We start from the raw sequence: 11,005 nt of genomic DNA, 5'->3' as shown, positions 1-11,005 counted from the left end.
AAATCCGAATATGAACAGAATAGAACTTAAAGAGTCATTTGAACAAATTTTCTTGCATACTTTAGACTAAAATCTGACCATTGTTTTCTTTAAAAAAGGGGGAAAAAAATCTGTCATTGAGATGTATGTTGGGTTCTTTATCACATGAATTAATTATTGTAACCCGGTGATCACCGAGAGGAGGTGAATCAGTGAGTCCAATTCTGATTCCCAAAAACCTGTTTGCTATCTAAGCAAGCAAACCTTGACACACGTCTCTGTTTGCACACAGTTGTATGCACACTCAGCCTCTTATAGGCACTTCCAAGTGTACACACCCATTCGGCATTCTATGCACTTCAATATATATAATGCAAACAATAAGCACACCCACAACATAGGGTTTTTAAGAGGTTCGGCAATTTGCCTACGTCCCCGGCGTAGTGCCCATAAAGGCTTCGTACCTACTCAATATACTACTTTTAACTGAGATGGCACTCACAATGCTGGTACAATGCGTAGCATTTACTACACGGGAGCACCCACTCTCAGTGCTTAGCACCCATTAAACATTCATTAAAGAATACAATAAATTGGGGCTTATATCAATGCCCTACAGTTAAGCCCTACCTAACATATTCATCCACAATTAGCTAGCATGCTTACAGTTCATCCACAACTAACCCTAGCATACATACATATCATTATACATGCATATAATGTGAATCCAAGATTAGGAAATATCACAACCAGTTGCCTAGGATGACTAGAAACTTGCACTGACAAGTTTAATGTTCACACCTTCTCTCCCCTTTGGTTTCTTGTTCTTCAAAGCAAACACAAGCAAACCCTCACTTGCTTTCTTCTCTTCCTCTTTGGCTTTGAGTCAATGCATTATCAACACACCTCAACCTCCTCCTCAAACCCCCATTAATGGAATAAACAAAACTCCCATTAAGCAACAAAACTCATTAATGGTTCTACCAACAAAGGGGGAAGCTCCTCTCTTCATTCTTCTTCTTCACTTCGCTTGGAAATAAGGTATCATCAATACCACCCAACTTGTCACACCCTGTTCACACTGAACCGGGCCAGTGACCGGGTTAATACCGGTTAACCCAAACCTGTCAGGATCATCTGATACTGTATTCCACCACAACATACACACAACTAATATAAGCTCATCAGATTAGCGGAAGACTAGGTTTACCTGTGAATGTTCCCATAATACTTGGTACCCGAATTGTGATACAATAGTTATATACATGTGGGCCCGAGGGCATGATATTTACACAATAAAAGTACAATTCACATATCAAGTACATAAAGGAAACCATCAAAATAATCAGAATACACAGCTCGGCTCGGCATCAAAGGCTAGAGCTCAGCTCGACATCAAGGGTTGAGTCCAGCTCGGTATCACATAGTAGAGCTCAGCTCGGCCTCAGAAGTGGAGCTCAGCTCGGCATCAGAACTGCGTTCCCGCAGCACAACTCTTGCACGAGCAATCAGTGCAGTGCTCTAACTCCTCAGGGGCCCACCAGTCCTCTTCAGGGAACTCGACTGTGGGACCCACCCTGTGCTCGTCAGATGTATGACCTGCAAAATCATCTAAAAAGGGGGTACCCGTGGGATGAGCTCACTAGCTCAGTAAGTGGGAAGATGGACCACACAACAGTCCACACATCAAAACACAATCATATGCACTACATGCCATGCATTACATTTTAAATCACATCCACCTAAGCAACATTACTAAGTCTTTGGTTTAGTGCTACTACAACCACAGTGCGCGTATACTCCGGGTACGAGCGGCGAACTCCATCCCGCGATACGCCCATAGGACTGTCGGAGAAGGCCCACCGTGAGTACTCGGAAAAGTAAAAACAATGCTGACCACCAGCTCTCAACAGAAAAGTAAATGATTGAAATTAAAGGTGCTGACTCCAGTAATTTAAAAGCAGTACAATTGCCCTCTTGAATGTACCACCGGGGTTGCCGACTGTCCTATTGACCCGCCGGGCGTTATGTCTAACCGCCACAGTGACCCGACAACCGTGACCACTGCTTCCCCCCAAATGGTAACCCAACACCTTAACCCCTGTTGGGAAGGGTCGTAGCACGGGACGGTGAAAATCCTAAACCGCATGCTCCTATATGACAATAGTACGATGCATAGACAATAGTACGACTGCATAGTGCCACCGCGTCCCATACCACGGGCCACCAATGCACTCGTGTCCAAGCCAACTATGGCATCTAGTCTATTAATGCATTATGCACAATGATGTCAACATTCATCACATAGGCATCTCATCACTTGGCATTTAGAAAGTAACATAGCACACATGCATAACAATGTGAGGATGACTAATCTACATAGCATATTCATGATGGCATGACTAGACTAGATACATTTAAATGAATTCCAAACAATGCCTTGAAACAAGGCCAAACGTCCTCTCCCTACTTACGTGTAGTGTACAAGGATTCCCGTTCGGTACGGGTGAGATTCAGTGCGAGAAGCGTAGGATTTGGTGAACCTAACATGATTGAGAGGGGTTAGTACTTCACCATTTTGGAATCAAAATTAACACGATCCAATGACACGATCATGTTTAGAATCCTAAAATGAGGTCACACGTCCGATTTGGGTCCAATCGGATGGAAAAATCACCTCCGGGGCCTCACAGGTGGGTCAGACAGCCCACCTATCTGGCCCACCGGTCTGACCCACCGATCTGGACCGGCGGGCAGGTTGGCCCGCCGGTTGGGCCAGGGGGGCCTGTTAAGACCGACGGGCAGGGTGGCCCACCGGTTAGGCCCGAAGGCCCTGCCCTCTCAGGCGGGTGTCCACAGGCGGGCCAGATGGCCCACCGGTCTTGCCCACCGGTCTTGGCGGGAAAACTGTTGTTTCTTTTCAACTTTCTCCATTGTTTGGGGATTCAAATGGGGCTTATCCCAACCCATTCTTCACACTTTCAATGTCTTATAGGATGGTTCTAACTTAGATCTAGGTTAGATTCAAGTGATGGGAAACCATCTTACCTTTTTTGCTCAAGAACACCTTCAAACCCTCAAAATCACTTCAAACCCACAATACTTCTCCAACCTTGTCAATACCTCTTCAAATCCTTCAAGATCAACACATAAATCATCTATTAAACCTTAGATTCATCATTTCAAAGGGGATTTACAAGATCTCAAGTAACCCTACTCAAATCAAGGGTTTATGCTTGGGTATGGTGAATGTTCAAGGAACCCAACTTTGCTTACCTCTAAATGTAGATCTAGTGTTGAAGATCACTCTTCCGGCGCCGAAATGGGAAGATCAAGCTTCGGCGCCGCTGAAATCCTTCTCTTCTTCCTCTTCCCTTCTTCTTCCCTTTCTTTTCTCTCTCCTCTTAACCGTCCTCACCAATGTACGAGTGTCATAAATGAAAAGAAAAGAAAATCATAAATGCTATATATATTTCTTAAATAACTAAATAGTTCACATGGCTGGGTCACTCAGGTGGGTGGGTGCGCCCACCTGTCCGCCCACCTGAGGGCCAAAGCTTGGGATTTTGACAGAGTTCGGGCCTCGGCGCGAACCCCACCCCGGGCATACGATGTAGTATACATATATACCTTAATATACAGCTACAATACATGCTTTATCCGTACATGGCCTTATGGTAGGTGCATGTACACAGCTTGGGTACTCCCGTCTCTTCTGGCACTAGCTCGGACTTGTCGGGCCAGCCGGTGTTTAAGGTCACCCTTGCCATTATAGTCCATAAGGAGCCCACTCTAACTCTCTCCGGTTCAAGTCCTGCATAGTTAAACCGGGTCAACCGTGTAATCAGACCGGGTTTAAGAAGTAGGGTATTACACAACTACTCTTCTAAACCACCATTAATGGAGTGTAAAACAACTCACATGAAGTCTTCAAGCTTTTCAATGATCAATAATGGAAGGAGATGTTTCACACACAAAATCTGTGACCTTATACTCACTGGAACCCTTATTTTTTATCTTCCAATGTGTAGAGCTCGAAAAAATGAAGAAACTACAACTTGAATGGATGAATTTGGCCTTGTGGTTAGGGAGATGTGACCATTTGAAGAGCAATGAGATAGCTTAAAATGAAATCTTCAGTGGTTAGCGTAGGCTACACCGGCAGTGCGCCCAACAGAGATGCAGATCTGGCCGTAAATCAATGATCAAATCATCTTTTAATCATAGCCATCCGGTTAAACCAATGGACAATAGATCTAAACCATAGGATTTGCCCGTGTTGACACATCACATGGTGATGTCGGTTGCTTTTTCATAAAGCACTAATTGCTTTTGACCGTAGGATCCAAATCCATCAAGATCGGCTTTTATCAGATCTCATGAGATCTTTGAGATCAAGATCTTCATGATACCTTCTATGCACATGCGAAACACCACAGAACACCTTGATCAAGTGCAGCGCTAGAGTATTAAGGCTTATGCACCTAACCAATGGGTGATCTCGAGATCGAATCTGGTCTGTCACTTTAGCGCCCAAGCTTAGCAGCCTTTGGATGGGAATAAGGCCTTCGTGGCTTCATCTGAGCCCTTCATTCTACAGCCCTATACGCCTTTTTATTACAATCAAGCCCCTGCCTCCATATATTTCAGTGCCAAAAACACTTAATAGTTCAGACTTTCAAGATATTGAAATTACACAAAATCCCTTGAAATTTCAAAAATAAATTCTGAAAAATCCTCCCTACACCGAGAGCAAACTGGGATTTTTTAGTTTGGAATCTCAAACTAGCTTCACAAAAATGTATGTAAAATTTTCATATATTTTCCGATCAAGACGAAATGAATTGCGTTGGAACCACAACTGGATGCTCTACAACTTTCTAGAAGACCCGATCATTGACTCAACTATGTAAAAAGACCAAAATACCCATATACTTTTTTGATGCCGCATCTTCCTCATACAGAATCGAAATGCGATGAAATCATAATCGTTGGAAAGATTAGATTTTTATCGAATTGTTACATGGAGAAAATTTCTTTCAAAAAATTCATCTTCAATGTCAAAACTGCCCCCGATTGCCACAAATGCCGTAACTTATTCATACGGTATCAAAACGCGACGAAATTAGATGCATTGGAGTAGATAAATTACAATCTATTTTTTTCATGAACAAACGGTCTTCCAAAAATTTCATTTTCACTGTCAAAAATTCCTCCGAGAGTAAATAGGCCAATTTTGCCAATTTTAACCTAGAAACCCGCACCACCTACCATGGATGAATCAAACCACTCCATGCACACAATGTGGCTATATTATCTCATTGGTAACACTGAACGCTGCCATATCATCACTTTCAGCCATATCACCCAAACTGACCACATCATCACTGCTACATGACCGAGTTACCAACAAGGACAACCATAAAACAACATTAATCTATATACTATTAAATGGCAAATAGTAACAATAGTTGTCTAGAGCAGTTGGTGAGATTGCGGTGTGCTAGCCACTAAGCCTACACTCTCATTAGGAGGGCCTCGAGTTTGAGTCTCATGGCTGTTAGTCTGTTACCTTTCCTCTTCCCCCTTCAATAGTGGGATTCGAATCCTCTCCAACAACTGGGGTACAAACCCATCCAATGGCTGGTGTTCCCATCTAAAGAAAAAGCAAATAGTGAAACATTATGCTTCACTATGCATATTGACGTAAAAGAAAACTTTTATTTATTTATTTATTTATTGTGTTATAATTAATTAATTATAAACCCTAAAAATCAAGATATTTGTTGTATATAGATCTATATGAATTCAGTTTAAGGTTATTTTTAAAATTTAAAATTTAATTTTTTTTTATCTATACAAATTGATAAAGTGATAAAGATTTCAATTACTGAAGTAATTAAAAACCAAAAAATTGTTTAGATCGATCACCAGTCAGTTTTGATTTTGAAGACCAATTATCTTATCAGTCAATTCCAATCTAGTCTAACATAAGATCCTTAACCAGACTAATTGAGTTTGATCGATTGACACCATATTTAGTATTTACAATGGAGAAGCTTCCTTGAAAGACAGTGTGGCCCCTACGCCAACGTGAGGGCCAATGGGAGCATGTACAATATCATCAACATGAGTAGGATCTCTGGCTTTCGTGAGAGTGGGGCAGTAATTTTATCCCGTGCCTAGTTGCGAGAGCCACAATTCTTTTCAAGATTATTTTCCGTATTTACAAATAAGGTGAAAGAACTTTGTCAATTTGATACAGAAAATGCCAAATACATGGACCGATGAGAGCACAGGTGGAAACATCTTTTCCTACCGTGTCTCTGTGTTTCCTACACGTGACCGGTAATATATTTCTCACTCACAAATATACATACAGTTCTTCATACTCCCATGATAATTGGTAAAGGAGTATTACCAAAAAAAAAAAAGTGGTAAATGAGGAATACTAAAAGGTATCCAAATCCAGATTAACATTTAAAAACATTTTTGCACATTTTAGTCCATTTCTATAAACTTGACTTTCCTTTTAAAGTGGCCCATCCCGGCTTTACTCTATTTTTTTTTTAAGTTTTTGAAAATTTTCTTTTAGGAAAATTATCTTGTATATGACATATCACACTAATTTGTTTAAAATCGTCACGTGATGACATGAGGAAGGTTATTATTTTCCAAATCACAAGATTACCCTTCAAATTGAAATAAAATCGAATTTTAGTTCGATTTAGAGCTTCTCCTCTGGTTCGGGCGATCAAACATTCTCTTCTTATCAATCTCCTCCTCTAAATATGACGGCGACTTGGAGTGGTGGACATAGGGAACGTGGAGTGGTGGACATAGGAAAGAAATCATGAACCTTGGAATGATAACGGTCCGAGTCATTAATGGCGAGAAGCTTTGCAACTCTGCAACCACAATCATACCCATACCGAATAGCCACGGCTCCGATAAACAACCCAATGCCAAAGATTGACCTGTCCTTGCTCAGCGTTTCTTTGCATAATCTAATTGAGTCCAAGTGAAGATCTTCCCTCCCAACCAGAAACTCTCTTGGTCTCCAATCTTTCCTCCCAACCAGAAACATGGTGGGTAAGGTTTTATCTCTGTTTGTGGTGGAAATCAAATGGATTTTTGTTGGAATTGGGAGACTGGCTCGTAAAAAAAATTAAAAAAGACATTGAGTTGCAGGTTTTGCAGACTGTAGTGGTGTTAGTTTTAGAGAATAGTCTGAAATTGGGAACCAGACAGAGGATTTAAAGAAACCTAGGTTTCACTCACAAACTCCGCCTTTTCCTCCCTCCCTTGTCACTGCTCTCTTCCCTTCTCTGCAACCCTCTTCTTCAAACATGCTAGAAGAAACCTCATAAAAATGGATTTCACTCGCAGGGACAGCAACAGGAACATCGGTCTGAGACAAACTTCGAAAGAAGCATGGTTTCACTCATAGAATATCATCCACGGTAGTCATCGTCATTTTCGTCTTTGTCAACGGTAGTGTCTTGTAGAACAGAGCCACACTAAACCTGCAACTCAATGTTTTAATTGGTTGATTTAGGGATTTTTATATGGATTGTAAAATAGTAAGTTTAATGGCTACATATACTTTCGATAGGCACTTCAATGGCTACAAATTAGTTCTAGAGTTCAAAATCTGGTTTTTGAGAGTAAAAGAGGGAAAATGATGAGAAACAAGCTTCAGTTCAAAATTCATTTTTGGGTCAAAAGAGTCTTTTCTATTCCTAAACTAACGGAGTTAGGCTTTAGGTGCACTTTAGATATTTTTGACAAATTAGGATGGAATGTGATATATAATTTGAAAACGGGGTGGTACTATTTTTTAGAATGTATGATCTAAGCACATTAATATCATGTATCATAATTTTAGGCTGTATTTCAAAGTCGAAAAAAGAGAGAGAGAAACCAAACCGTATGGTTTTCTACCCTCAAAATTTTAGTCGGTTGGCTCCATAAATAGAAAAAGGTCTCCAAACGCGTCAGATTTACGTCTTAAAATTTTACCGTTATCTCAATTTAAAATTTCTAGCCTTTTGGAATCCATATTGCATCAAATGTAGGTCTGAAAATTTAAAATTTAAGTTTCAGTTTTTTCCCTCCCACAACCTTAAGATATCGTTTCAACATGTGAACAATTTTGTATAAAAGGGAAAGAAAGGAGAAGAACGAGATGTCAGTGTATAAAGGGAGGGGAGAGAGAGAAAGCGAAGCAAAAGAAGCAGAGAGGGTTGTGGGAAAGAGAGAAAAGTGTTGTGGAGGGAGAGAAGTGCAGAGAGAAGAGAGAAAAACCACGACAGAGGCAGAATCATATATTGTAGAGGGATGAGTACCATTACTTTCGTTTCAACTCTGCGATCATTTGTCTTTTTCGTTCCAATTTTCCATCGTCTCTGGATCCATGGTGATTCTTGTGTGTCTGTGAAGGTATGGAGAACATTTGCAGCAGCCTAGATTCTCTATCATCACCTCCCTACAATCTCTCCTCCTTACTCCCTCCTCTCTGTTGAGATGTATCTTCTTCTATCATAGTAGGATTTTCGATTTCTTTCAAGTTCCAAATATATAAACCCTCATATTTTGGACCAAACTTATTTTATTTCTTTTATGGCAGGGGAGAAGGAAGGGGAGAGGAAAGTGCGATGCAAAGAGGGTCGTGGGAGAGAGAGGAAATCAACGAGAGTGGCGGGCCTTGATTAATATGTTGTTGGTGGTGAAAATTTTCTTCTCTACCCCTTGTTTGACTTGAAGTCATGGTTTTATTCTAAAGTTCTGATACGAAATGATATCAAATGATACCAAATGATGTAATCTCTTTCACGGGATTGCCCAAATACAAGGATTGAGAGAGTACTTAACTTTGTAGATAAAATAAATTTTGGACATAATGACCTTAGGCTAGTAATTTGGAAATAACTCTCTGTGTCTGTGAGTGGCATACGAGTGTGATGATCAAAGAATCAAAGATAGAATTACGTGAGGAAGAACCGGGTTGAAATCGTCTGCAATTCCGATCTCGTACAATTCCATGCAATACCACCTTCAGGTGGTGACACGTGTATTGATACCAATACAATGGTCCAGATCTGGTACAACTAATAAAACATTAAATCAGTAAAGATGCATTTAAATCAGATATGGACCATTGTATTGGGGTTGAAATCGTCTACAATTCCGATCTCGTACAATTCCGTGCAATACCACCTTCAGGTGGTGACATGTGTATTGATACCAATACAATGGTTCAGATCTGGTACAACTAATAAAACATTAAATCAATGAAGAGGCATTTAAATTAGATCTAGACCATTGCATTGGTATCAATATACGTGTCACCCCCTGAAGGTGGCATTTCACGAAATTGTACAAGATCAGAATTGCAGACGATTTTTTTCCATTGTATTGGTATCAATACACGTGTCACCGCTTGAAGGTGGTATTGCACGGAATTGTACGAGATCGGAATTGTAGACGATTTTTTTCCGAAAGAACCCTTAACCATGTTCGAGCAGGAGTCTGTCGATGAAAGTTGAAGGGGCTTCAGGTTTGATCGTCCACGTGTCACAGGACATGTGTCGACATCCAAGATCACCTCCACCAGATTCCTTGGCCATAGAGGAGCTCGATCGTGATCGGGGGTTTTTCGATTGATGAAATGAATCGATTCATTTCAAAAGCCAGATTTCAGATCGGCAAATCCACAATCCACCATACATGTGGATGATGCCATATGTCACCGTCGCACGTATCCTCCACCAAGAATTATCGTCGTAGTGGATTTCGATCCCTAAATCCTACCACTCTCATTCCTCCGTCTTCAACAACCATTAATATCTTCTCTCAAAACAAATCACTTCAATAATAATAGAGAATGGGAGTGTATTTGGGAATTGGGATCATATTTTGTCTTATTAAAAATTGATGTGTATCTCGTATGAGTTATGTAATTAAACCACCAAACGAGATTTTCTTATGCCCGTTCGACGAATGGGATTGAACCAGACTAGGGGTGTCAATTCCTAAACCGAATCGGTAAATCCGGCCGGACCGAACTGATAACAACACGAACCGAACCAAATCGAAGCCTTATTGGTTTGGTTCGATTTTGAGTATTACAACCCCAGAACCAAATCGAACCGCACCAAAAACCGGATGAACCTTAAATCAAACCGAAACCAGCTCAAAACCCAGACCGAAATCGAAACCAAACCGGTAAGAAACCGAAACACTCCAAAATTCATTAAAAAAAAAAATCAAAATTTGCATAGTTTTGTATACATTTGTATGGAAAGTCGAATCCAAACTAGACCAAAAACCAAAACCAACCCAGTTACAAATCGATTTAAGAAACCGAAGACAAATTGAAACCAAACCGCACCGAAACCGAAACCAAACCAAAACTGGAATTTCCTTATTGGTTCGGTTTCGGTTTCAACTTTCCCACATCAAAACCGACTCAACCCGGACCAAAACCGAGCCGGATCGACCTATTGACACCCTTAAACCAGACCATGGATTCCCTTAGCTGATCGACGAACTAGAAAATCTTTTGCCTATTTTTAAATATACAATTTCAGGATAATGTACTCCATAATATTTTTAACATTCTAATCATTTAAAACAACCATGCACCCCCTCCCCCCCAAAAAAAATTATAATCATAAAATCATGTGTTATTTCCTGTGCGGGTCGTGGGGATGAAACTTGTGTGGCCCCGTGGCCAGCCTGATGTCCCATAAACATATGTTTGCCTTGAATCAACACAAACTATGTTCTTCGCGACCTGGCCAAAACTATGGATTATTCATATGGAGAAGGTTTTCCTTCACCTGTAGATGATAGTTCAGAAACATCTATAAGATTTTAGTATGCTTCTGAAATGCCCTCTCAATGTAGCTCTCATGCATCTCGAGCCCCCATGGTTGATGGATTCTTATTCATCATGGGCACATGAAAAATTGATCATTATGGAGGCAGTTTTCTTTCACCTACGGTCTTTTTTTGTAGAAAC

At 40.6% G+C, this 11,005-nt stretch overlaps 1 long non-coding RNA gene across 1 annotated transcript; it reads left to right on the top strand.

Annotated features, from left to right (window-relative positions):
* Positions 1-8,183: 8,183 nt before the first annotated feature.
* On the top strand, positions 8,184-8,847 carry LOC122073056. The gene is made up of 2 exons (XR_006138642.1): positions 8,184-8,421; positions 8,609-8,847. It is a non-coding gene; the product is annotated as an uncharacterized LOC122073056 (long non-coding RNA).
* The last annotated feature ends 2,158 nt before the right edge of the window (positions 8,848-11,005 follow it).

This window comes from Macadamia integrifolia, chromosome 3 (genome assembly GCF_013358625.1).
Source record: "Macadamia integrifolia cultivar HAES 741 chromosome 3, SCU_Mint_v3, whole genome shotgun sequence".
Classification (NCBI taxonomy): domain Eukaryota; kingdom Viridiplantae; phylum Streptophyta; class Magnoliopsida; order Proteales; family Proteaceae; genus Macadamia; species Macadamia integrifolia.
Note: the sequence above shows the minus strand (reverse complement) of the source record. Positions and strands in the feature narration are given on the sequence as shown.